Genomic DNA, 12,409 nt, shown 5'->3' with positions numbered 1-12,409 from the left:
GTGCATCACAGGCTAGCCTGGCTCCTCCCATCAGTCAATAACCAAGCATAGAAAACCACACACACATCCATGAAGTAGAGGCACCTGCAATGACAGGCTACATAAGAAATGCCAGTAACCATCATAGGCTTAAAAGGAGCACCGGAACTACTCCCATAACCAATTGAACTTTTCTTTTTTTTTTTCTTAGCCCAAAAGAGCCGAATAGTCTCCAAGAAACAGATTGGAGAAGCATAAGTAGAAAGAATTATTAAAGCAGGCACAGCAAGGACAGGGCGGGGAGTCTAGAATGTCTCACCTATCTACTGGAAATAACTTACCAGGATAAGTACATAATCTCCTTTTCCAGTGCAATAGGTGAGTCTTTCTAGACCAGCGGGCTCAAACTCACGGCCCATGGGCCACATGCAGCCCACCAGGTACTGTTTTATGGCCTGTGGTCTGTACTAGTGCTGCCTGCTCTTTGCAGCGTCCTCTGACTTCCCCCCTGGCCTCACGCTCATACCTTCAGATAATTACCGCAACCTGCTGAGAGGCTCGCCAGTGCTGTAGCAATCCTTGCAGGCTGCCATCGTCCTCAGCAGTACGTTCCCTCTGCCGCTATCCTGCCTCTGATGTCAGAGGAGGGGCGGGAACATGGTAGGGGGAACGTGCTGCGGAGGATGATGGCAGCCTGCAAGGATCACTACAGCACCAGCGATCCTCTCTGCAGGCTGCAGTAATTAACTGAAACTAAGACCAGGAGGCCAGGGGGGAAGCTGGAGATGCTGCAAAGAAGGGGGAAACATGCAGGCCTTCGGAGGGGCAGGCCTTTGGGGCAAGGGAGGCCCTGGTGTAGAAGTACACGGAGGGAGGAAAAGGAGAAGGGGTACTGCTGGACAAGGGGAGCAGGGAAGGGAGAAGGGATACTGCTGGACATGGGAGAAGGGAAGGGAGAAGGGGTACTGCTGAACAGGGTGAGCAGGGAAGGGAAGGGAGAAAGGGCTGGGGGGTAAAATGAAGGTAGAAGAGGTGCTGCTGGACCTGGCAGAAAGGGAGGGAAAGGAAAGGTGCTACATACTGAAGGGGAGGGTGAGATGGTGCATGGGGAGAGAGCATGTTGGTTTGGGTTGGGGGGTGCGAAGGAGGGATGCCACTCAAGGGAAGAGGCAAGGACAGAGAGAGAAAGTGTGCAGGAGGCAGAAAGTGTTGGACTCATGGAGAAGGCGAGAAGGATGGAGAGGACATAAAGGAGGGAAGGAGAAATGTTACACTGGGGAAGGTTGAGAGGGCAGCGAGTGAAAAGTTGGACTCATGGAGGGAGGGAGAGAGAGATGTTGGTTGGGGAGGAGAAGCATACAGGAAGAAGAGATAAAAAAATGTTGGACTGGTGGAAAGGAGTGAGAAATGTTTGACTGGGAGGGGGGCCAGAAAGGAGGAAGGGAAGGGAGATGGATTGCAGGGGGCTGAAAGGAGAAAGAGAAAGAGAAATGTTACACTGTGAGGGGGGGGGGGGAAAGAAGGAAGGAAGGAAAGAGAGAGATGTCAGACCATTGAAATAGGGAGGGAAGGAGAGAGAGATAAGAAGGGAAGGTAAAACATAGAAAAGTAGATTTTGAGAAGAAAGCTGAAAAATTGAATGTTAAATTAATGCCAAAGATGGATGCAAGGCAGAAAGTGAAGATGGAGAAAAAAAACAGTCAATGGACAAGGCGGCCTAGGAAACATACCCCTCTTTTCCTAAGGTGCACTAACCGATTAGTGCACACTAATCGGATTAGCGCACACTAAACGCTAACGCGTTAGCGTTTAGCGTGTGCTAATCAGCGCACCTTAGTAAAAGAGGGCCATAGGTAAAAGCACAGAAAAATAAAGTCACCAGACAACAAAGGTAGGGAAAATGATTTTATTTTCAATATAGTAATTGAAATGTGTCAGTTTTGAGAAAGGAAAGATGTTAAACTTTAACTGTGAGGGCCTCAGAAAAAATAGGGTACTCGGAGGGCCGCAGAAAATATAGTTAATGTCATTAAAGAAATGACAATTTTGCATGAGGTAAAACTCGTTATAGTTTATAAATCTTTCCTTTAACAGTTAAAACAAATGTGGAGAAGCACAGACACCCGGGGATTCTGCATTTCTTCCACAATCACTCCACTGTCACTAGGCAGGGTTTTTTTCTGTTTATTTTTTTTTTTTTTGGGGGGGGGGGGGGGATTATTGCACTGGGTCACCTGAGCCACCAGGGAAACCACCCTGGGCTGCCCCCAACAGCTGCTGACACTCCTGCACCAAGGAAACAAGCAGGACATAGCCCTAGCATTCCGCAAGGGTCAATCCGGGGAGGGAACTGATCCTTAACTATTAAACACAGAGCCAGGTAAACTCAGAGCCAGGTAAAGGTCACAGATTGCGACTGCACGCTGCAGAGTCTTGGAAAAAAGTAGCAGATGTGGAAGGAGCGGGCTGCACCTCCAGACTCAAACTCTGTACATATGCAGCAAGCAGTGAAGCAGTGTCACAAAGTGAAGCCAGCATATTACAGGCAGATCATCACTAGGATCTGGAGCCCTTAAGGGATCCACAGATCCAACATACAACTCTGGATCTGCCAATCTGAGTGCTGTGAAATAAATGAGCAATGAGGTCCGGGTCTGCTGTTGGAACCCCTTGACCGTGCTGAGAAAAAAGAATAGCTGGAACACGAGGAGATGCTGACAACCTCGAGGCGACACTGTCTTTCAGCGTCATCCAGTGGCGTACCTAGCATATGTGACACCCGGGGCCCATCATTTTTTGGCACCCCCCCCATCTGTATGAAAAACATGATTTTTAGTAATAAGCCACGCGTCACACATGAGTACCTAGGAAAAGGCAGCATCTTGCATATGCAGTGAGCAGTACAACATCAATACACCCATTGTAAAACTAAACAAGCCAGACTAGTACAGATCAATCCTACACTGTCAATCCTAACAAAAAACCATGTCTTTCGAACACACAGAACACAGAAAACACCATCGCCTAGTATGGGATATGTCATCACAAACTAACCCCTCCCTCTTTTATAAAACTGTAGTGTGGATTTTAGCCACAGTGGTAACAGCTCTGACGCTCATAGAATTCTGAGCATCAGAGCTGCTACCACCACGGCTGGCGCTAAAAAACGCTCCACAGTTTTATAATAGGGGGGATAAAATAGAAATATATAGACAAAGGTTAAATTGAACCAGTAAGAAGCTGGACTCTGCATACAGTGCACCACAGAAACAGTGACACGTCTCCTAAAGCAATAAATAGAAAATTTTTTTCTATCTTTGTCTTCTCTGGTTTCTGCTTTCCTCATCTTCTTGTAACTCTCCTCCTTCCATCCACTGTCTGCCGTCTCTCATCCCCTATATGGGCATCTTCTGTCCTTCTATGCCCCTTCCAGAAACTGTATGCCTCCCCTTTCCATCTCTCCTTTCACCCCCATTGGTCTGGCATCTCTCTCCTCTCCTTCCCTCTCCCACACCTCTCTTCTGCAATCCCTTTCCCTTTTTTCCCTCATTTCCCTTTTCAATTTATTTTCTACATCTGTCTAGATTACATTCTTACTACCCTCTCATCAATGTCCTTTTTTACTGTCTACCTAAAGCTTGGCACCTTTTTCCCTCACCCCTCCAGTGTTTCCCTAACTCAATCCCTTTCTCCCCCATCATGTGCCCTCCTTTTATTTATCATCTCCTTCCATCATGTACCCTCTTTCTCCAACCCTTCCATCTAGTACCTTCTCCTCTCTGTCCACTTCCATCCAGCGTCTGCTCCCCTCTTTCTCTCCTCCCATTTCCTTCCTGCATTTGCTCCCTTATCTCTCCCATCTGCACTTCCATCCAGCATAGGCTCCCCACTACCATCCAATGTCTGCCCTTTCTCTCGCCATCCACCCCTCTTCAATCAGCATCTGTACCCTTTCTTTCCCCCCAATATCCTTCCCCCTTATGTCTCTCCCCTTTCTCTGTACATCAATTCCATCAGCACCACCCTTCCATACCACCCTGCCCCCTTTCTTTCTCTCCACCACTCTTCCATTCCAGCAATCCTGCTCCTTTCTCTCCCTTCATGCAGCAAGGTCCCACGATGACTGTAGCTGCCGGCTGCCAGTCCACCCCATTCTGACATATTTGCTCTGGAGTGGACTCAGCAGCCGTATGTTGGAAGGTCCCGCGAAAAAGTTACGTCGGAGGGGTGGACTTAGCAGATGCAGGGAATTGTAGCAAAGTCCCGCAATGACTGCATCTGCCGGGTCCACCCCCTCCGACGTAACTTACTTCTTCCGGAGCAGAGCCAGCAGACGAGTCATCGCGGGACCTTCCTGCACCTCAGCGTGGCTGCCGACTCTGCTGCAGAGAAAGTAAGTCAGAGGTAATGTGACCATTAATTTTTTTCATCAAAAGGGGACATCTATTAATTGACTGTGTATCCTTTCTTTCTTTCTGCACTCAGACCCAATTGTCCCTTTCTATTCCCTCCTTCCTTCCTGTGTCCTTAGTGCCCCCAGTGCCTCCGTCCTGTGTCCATAGTGCTCCCAGTGCCTAAGTGAATCACTGCTGCAGGCAAGTACTGAGAGCTGCTGGGAGAGGAGCGGAGAGAAGGGGAGGAAGCCACTGTTGGAGGCTGGGAAGCTACTGGATAAAGGGATAGCTGCTACTGAACCTGGAGGGAGGGAGGAGAGATGCTACTGGGAGGGGAAGAGGGAAAGGGAAGGGAAGAAAGTTAGTGTTGGATGGGGGAGGAGGGAAGGGAGAAGGGGTATTGCTGGACAGGGGAGGAGGAAAAAAGGAAGGAAACAGCTGGCAGGGAGATTAGAGGAGGAGAAGGAGTCAGGGTAGAATTGAGAGATCAGAGGAGGGAAAGGGGAGAGACAAGAATGAGAAAGTAGAGAGATTGATGCTGGGAAGGGGTCAGCAGAGAAATAAGGAGAGAGGAACGAAGATGCTAGATCTGGTGTAGGAGAGATAAAAATGAAGAGAGCAGTGAAGCTGGAATGAATCATGTAAAAATGAGAAAAGGGGCGCAGGCTAGATGCAAATGGGAGAGGGGCATAGAAAGAAGGCAGATACCATATGGAAGGGGGAGAGGGCAGACAGTGGATGGAAGGGGCAGATGCTGGATTGAAGAGACAGAGAGGGCAGATGCTGGAAGGAAGAGAATGAAAAGAAGATGAAAGCAGAAACCAGAGACAACAAAAGGTACAAAGAATTTTATTTCTATTTTGTGATTAGAAAATATCAGATTTGAAATATATATCCTGCTAGAACTGAGGACTGCAAAGCCCAGGCAGTGCTTCTTTAGCTTCCTGCTGGCTTAGGGCTCTCTCTGACCTGGGGGCAGTTGCCCTAGTTGCATTCCCCTAACACTATTCCTGTCATGTGGTATTCTGTTAGCATGATATTTACATTACATAACCATAAGTTCAATGCGGTTTACAAAAGATTATAAAATAAAATGGAAAAGATACAATGAAGTCTAATCAATCAGATATTTTGAGAAAAGAAAGGTTTTCAACTGATTTCTGAAATGTTCATACAAACATTATAAATAATTAAGGGATAAAAAGGACTGCTACACAAAAGTGATATAATGAAAGAGATGTCCTCAGATAGGAAGCTCACCTATGCATACAACTATTGAAAAATAATCATTATTTTACAGGTAGAGAATGACACGGTGACAAAATTTGTCACCGTTCCTGTTCCCGTGGATAAACAAGGGAAACCATCTCCATGTCGTTCTTTAAGGAGAGAGGGAATAATCAGAATATGAATGGGCTCAGCCACTGACCCTCAAACCTTGCATTGAAGAATGCTAGTGGAGAAGGACTGAGAACATAAGAACATAAGAAGCGCCATCTCCGGATCAGACCTTCGGTCCATCAAGTCCGGCGATCCGCACACGCGGAGGCCCCGCCAGGTATACACCTGGTTTATTTATAGCCACCATATCTTTATATGCCTTTCTCAAGGAGATATGCATCTAGTTTGCTTTTGAAGCCTGGGACTGTCGATTCCGCAATAATCTCCCCTGGGAGAGTATTCCAGATGTCCACCACTCTCTGTGTGAAGCAGAACTTCCTGACATTAGTCCTGAACTTGTCCCCCCTTAGCTTCATTTCATGTCCTCTTGTCCGTGTCAAATTGGACAATGTAAATAATCTTCTCTGCTCTATTTTGTCGATTCCTTTCAGTATTTTGAAGGTCTCGATCATATCCCCCCGCAGTCTCCTTTTCTCAAGGGAGAACAATCCCAGTGTTTTAAGTCGATCCTCATATACCAGTTTCTCCATACCCTTCACTAGTTTAGTTGCTCGTCTCTGCACCCTCTCCAGCAGTTTTATATCCTTCTTTAGGTAGGGAGACCAATGTTGGACGCAGTATTCCAAGTGAGGTCTGACCATTGCCCTATAAAGCGGCATTATTACTTTCTCCGATCTACTCGAGATTCCTTTCTTTATCATGCCCAACATTCTATTTGCCTTCTTTGCCGCTGCCGCGCATTGTGCCGACGGCTTCAGGGTCCTATCTATCAGTACACCCAGGTCTCTTTCTTGTTCACTTTTTCCCAGAGTTGCACCTGTCATTTTGTACTCGTATTCCTTTTTCTTACTGCCTAAATGCATTACCTTGCATTTCTCCACGTTGAACCTCATTTGCCATTTCTCCGCCCATTTTTCTAACCGACACAAATCGCTCTGGAGTTCCTCACTATCCTCCTGCGATCTGATTGCCCGGCAGAGTTTTGTGTCGTCTGCAAACTTGATGATCTCACTGGATGTTCCGTTTTCCAAGTCATTGATATAAATATTAAAAAGGATCGGCCCAAGTACCGAGCCCTGGGGTACACCACTAGTCACTTTCTCCCAGTCAGAGAACTTCCCATTTATGCCCACTCTCTGCTTTCGGTTTTCCAGCCATTTGCCTATCCATCTTTGTATATCTCCCTCTATGCCATGGCTTTGTAGTTTCCTGAGAAGTCTTTCGTGTGGAACTTTGTCGAACGCTTTCTGGAAATCCAAGTATATTATGTCCACCGGCTTTCCACTATCAATTTGCTCGTTCACGGTCTCAAAGAATTGGAGTAAATTCGTCAAACATGATTTCCCTTTCCTGAATCCATGTTGACTGGGTTTCATCAAGTCGTGTGTGTCCAAGTGCTGAACTATGCTATCCTTGATCAGTGATTCAATCATCTTGCCGGGGACAGACGTAAGACTCACAGGTCTATAGTTGCCCGGTTCTCCTCTCGATCCATTTTTGAAAATTGGTGTGACGTTTGCTTTCTTCCAGTCGTCTGGTATCTGTCCAGTTCTGATTGACAGGTTTGCAAGTTTTTGCAATAACTCTCCGATTTCAACCTTCAATTCCTTCAAGGCTCTCGGGTGAATTTCATCCGGTCCAGGGGATTTGTCACTTTTAAGTTTGTCGATCTGGTAGTATATCTGATCCAAGTTCACTTCAACTGTGGTGAGGCTGTCCTCTATTTCTCCTGTAAACAGTTTCTCCGCTTCAGGTATTGTTGAGGTGTCCTCCTTCGTAAAGACGGAGGCAAAGAAGGAATTTAGTTTGTCTGCGATTTGTTTATCTTCCTTGATGTACCCTTTTATTCCCTTGTCGTCCAGGGGTCCCACTGCCTCTTTTGCAGGTTTTTTCCCCTTCACGTATCTAAAAAAGGGCTTGAAGTTTTTGGCCTCCCGGGCTATTTTTTCCTCATAGTCCTGTTTTGCATCCCTCACCGCTTTGTGACATTTCTTCTGCTCATCTTTATGTTTGTTCCAGGCTTCGGTTGTCCTCGTGCATTTCCATATTTTGAAAGAGTCCTTCTTTTCTTTTATGGCTTCCTTCACCTGTATGGAAAGCCATGCCGGTTCTCCTTTGCCTTTAGTTCTCCGATCTTTAGAAATCCTCGGAATGTAGAGATCTTGTGCTTCTGCAATAGTATTTTTCAATAGGCACCATGCCTGATCTACTGTTTCAAGTTTGTCCACCATCTTCTCGAGTCGTTTTGTTACCATGGCTCTCATGCAATCGTATTTACCCTTTTTAAAGTTTAAGGTGGTGGTTAAGGTTTTGGCATGTTTCCTTTTCCCGATGTCCAGTTTAAAGTTGATTACATTGTGATCACTCGTTCCCAATGGAGCCCTGACTTCTACTTCTGTTATCGGTCCCTTGAGACCATTTAAGACTAAGTCCAAGATGGCGTCGCCTCTTGTCGGCTCTTTTACCATTTGCTCCAGGAAGCAATCCCCTAGCACCTCCAGGAACCTCCAGGTTGAGATAGACACTAAAGAATGACGCGGTTATCTGAGGGGACGGGAATGGTGCTGAATTTTGTCACCATGTCATTCTCCAGCTATGAGTGCTCATACCTGTATAACCGATAAATCAAAAAATGTCTCTCATATGTTAAGTACTATAACACTGATGTTTCATGTAATAAACACATCAACAAATAAACAGTATCTTACTTGTATTGATCATTATATAAATGTTAAAACAGCTATTATTTTTCAATAGCTGTATGCATAGGAAACTTCACGGTCATTAAGATCATCTCAGCAACACCTTCTTACAGTTCCATCTGTTCAACAGTTATTTTATGGCTCAACACGCAAAACCATTTATTCTGTAGTCGTACCCACATTATGGAATGCCGTCCCAATAACTCTAAGATGGGAAACTAATTCTAATCATTTTGAATCTAACCTTAAAACTTCTCTCTTTGATCAATAAATTTTTTATCCAAATCACAGTGATCTTGCTGTTTCTAATATGAAAAAGTCACAATGCTATTGCCAAACTCAATGGGCTGTAAATGAATTAGAAATAACAGCCACAAAATGGAAGAACACTTATTTTAAATGGCCCAACGGAGGCCCGGCCGTTTCGCTTAAAGCTTCTTCAATGGGGAGGGGTGTCTTCCACCTCAACCGAAGAGGGTAGTGTTATCAGCAAATCACATGAAAATTTTCAAAACAGCTAACGGTTGTGTCACTGTGATCTTAAAGTCAGCTTGCTCATTCTGCTCATCATTGAGATGGAGGACACCCCCCTAAAGAAGTTTTAAGCGAAATGGCTAGGCCTCTGTTGAGTAGGGAGAACGAGAGGGCACTCTCTAAAGTTAAAAGGGGATAGATTCTGTACAAACATAAGGAAGTTCTTCTTCATCCAGAGAGTATATCAAGCTATAATAAACTTGAAACTTGAGTTTCCCATCTGAGGGCATCTCCTTCATTTCATCACTTTTGTGTTATAGTCCTTTCTTCCCCCGGTTCTTTATAGTGTAATACAGTATATGCAAACATCACTTTGCTAAAAATAATATCTCCCTCTACATGTATTCATTGTGCTGCTTTAATCTTCCATGTAGAGCTATCATTGACTTTTAATGAAAGTCAAAATTTGTCAAGTAAAATCCAGGACTGCTGAGCTAATGGTTTGAGTCTGAAGAAGGAGGTTCAATCATAATGCTAGGGAAATTAGATTGACTGAATCCCTTTCCTGTTTCAGGATGTTTCCTCCTGTACAGACAGTAAATAAAGAAACTTTCTTACACTATACTAACAACCTATGAGAAATGAAGTGGTACATTCCAATCTGCACTGTGTCCAGGCATCACTTGGTAGCTGACATGACATCCGAGGTCTGCACCCCTATTGCAGATATACATATGTGCTTGAAAGTGTTGAATATGAATGTATGAATCTGTGAGAAGCAAAAGCTATTCAGGACAAGGCTCACAATCATCAAATTCATATTTTTATATAAATAACTCTCTTTTCCATACTTTTGCATTCTGCTTTACTCAGAATAGCATGTAGGGCAGAAAAAAAATATCAGGGTATTAAATACAGGGAATTATTTTGACCTTTAACTAACTGGCAGATACAGTAATTCCTCTATAAAGCACGGACTAGTGCCTATAGACTAGAGCAGGGGTGCCCACACTTTTTGGGCTTGCGAGCTACTTTTTAAATGACCAAGTCACAATGATCTACCAACAATAAAATTTTTAAAAAACACAACGCACACTGTACGCATAGAAAATGTTAATCATCATTCCTATTCCAGGGTTTTCAAAGAGGTCAAAGCAGATGACTCTATGCACTATCACTTCAGTAACAACCATACAAAAATAGACAAATATACTCCCTCCCTTTTTACTAAACCACGTTAGCAGTTTTTAGTGCAGGGAGCTGCGCTGAATGCCCAGCGCTGCTCTCGACACTCCTAGGCTCCCTGCGCTAAAAACCTCTATTGCGGTTTAGTAAAAGGGGACCTTAGTGTAAAATATAGACAGCAGATATAAATTCAGACACATTTTGATCACAAAATTTAAAATAAAATCATTTTCCCTACCTTGTCTGGTGATTTCATGAGTCTCTGGTTGCACTTTCTTCTTCTGACTGTGCATACAATCTTTCTTCCCTTCTTTTAGCCTGTATGCTTCCTCTCCTCCAGACCTCATTCCTTCCCCCAACTTTTCCTTCCTCTTCCCTGCCCTTTCTTTCTCTCTGCCTCCCTTTCATTTTTTTCTGTTTCTCTTCTTTCCTTCTGTCCCCCTGCCTGCCCTTTTTCTTTCTTTCTCCCTGCCCTCCCCCAAGTCACTGCCACTGCCATTGCCATCGGGGACTAGGACCCAAACGCCACCAATAACAGGCCCCAAGCTCTCCCTGCTTCGGCCAACCAGCATTCCTCTCCCCGACGTCAATTCTGCCATCGGGAAGAGGAAGGCTGATCAGCCCAAGATCGCGATCGACCTATTAGGGGAAATGCTGCCGGGTCCTGCCTTCGCGGAAACAGAAAGTAGGCAGGACCCGGCAGGAAGAAGAACAAATGCTTGTCTCCCGCATTAGCCCATAGCGAACGCTTGCTTCAGGGCTCTCAACATGTGCGCGCCGGCTTCCCTTCTCCCCTCCCCCCCCGGACATAACTTCCGGTTTCGGAGGGAAGAGAAGAGAAGCCGGCACGCACACGTTAGAGCCCGGAGCATAAGTTCGCTACGGGCTGAAATCTCCAAGCCGGTTTTTTGTTCAGCAGCGGCAGATGACAGCTGGGCGGATCGCCCAGCTAAAAGGCCCTAGGGAGAAAGAACACTGGAGAGGAAGGCTGATCGGCCCGTAGATCAGGACGGCAACACGAGTCTATCACAGAACCCGGGATAGGCTCCGCGATCGACTCGCGTTGCCTTCCTGAGCTACTGGTCGATCGCGATCGACGCGTTGGGCACCCCTGGACTAGAGAGTTGTACGGGGACAGAAATCCCACCCATCCCCGCCAAAGTCCCACCCGTCCCCGTTAGGAATCCCACCCGTCCCCGCGAGGAATCCCTCCGTCCCAAGGAATCCCCCGTCCCTGTGAGGAATCCCTCCGTCCCCACAAGGAATCCCCCCGTCCCCACCCATCCCCGTGAGCAATCCCCTCCGTCCCCACGAGGAATCCCCTCTATCCCTACCTGTCCCTATAAACTACAGAAATAGTTATTTCATTTAATTATGCTACTGAATTAAAGGCTCTGGTAGAAACCCATTTACAAATAAGCAAAAAGACTTTATTAATTTGGAAATATTAATTGGGAAGAATACATACTTTGTAAACGGGTTTCTACCAAAGTCTCTAATGTTTATAAATTTTTATCAACACAACTAATATACTACTTTATCCTGAAGCAAAAAAAAAATAAAAAAAATAATTTTTTTCCTGGTTTCTGTTTTCCTCATGTTCTCATTCAATTCCTTCCATCCACTGTCTCTCTTCTCTCTGCGTCTTCCATTTGCTCTGTTACTATGCCTCTCCCTTTCTCCCCCTTTCCAAATTGATCCGGCGCCCATATTCTTCCCTCTGCTCCCCCATAGTCTGGCATCTCTGTCTTCTTCCCTGCCAGTGTCGTCTCCCCATTCTCTCTTCCCCATTTCCTTTCAGCGTCCTTCTCCCCCCATCTTCCCCATGTTCTGTCAGCATCCTTCTCCCCCCTCTGTCTTCCACATGTGCTTTCAGTGTCCTTCTCCCCCCCTGTCTTCCCCATGTCCTTTCAGCGTCCTTCTCCCCCCTCTGTCTTCCCCATGTCCTTTCAGCATCCTTCTCCCCCCGTCTTCCCCATGTCCTTTCAGCGTCCTTTCCCCCCCATCTTTCCCATGTCCTTTCAGCGTCCTTCTCCACCCCTTTGTCTTCCCCATGTGCTTTCAGCGTCCTTCTCCACCCCTTTGTCTTCCCCAGTGCTTTCAGCTCCTTCTCCCACCTCAGTTTTACCTTAAGCGCCTTTTCCTCTCCACTCCACCTTTCCTCCCCACTCCACCTTTCCTCCCTCCCTGCCTCTTACCTTTGTGGCGCTTACCCGCCCGACTGACAACAGAACAGGCCCGATCCAACAAACCTCCCTGCCTTGTAGCCGCGAA

The sequence above is a fragment of the Geotrypetes seraphini genome, chromosome 3 (assembly GCF_902459505.1).
Source record: "Geotrypetes seraphini chromosome 3, aGeoSer1.1, whole genome shotgun sequence".
NCBI lineage: Eukaryota > Metazoa > Chordata > Amphibia > Gymnophiona > Dermophiidae > Geotrypetes > Geotrypetes seraphini.
Note: the sequence above shows the minus strand (reverse complement) of the source record.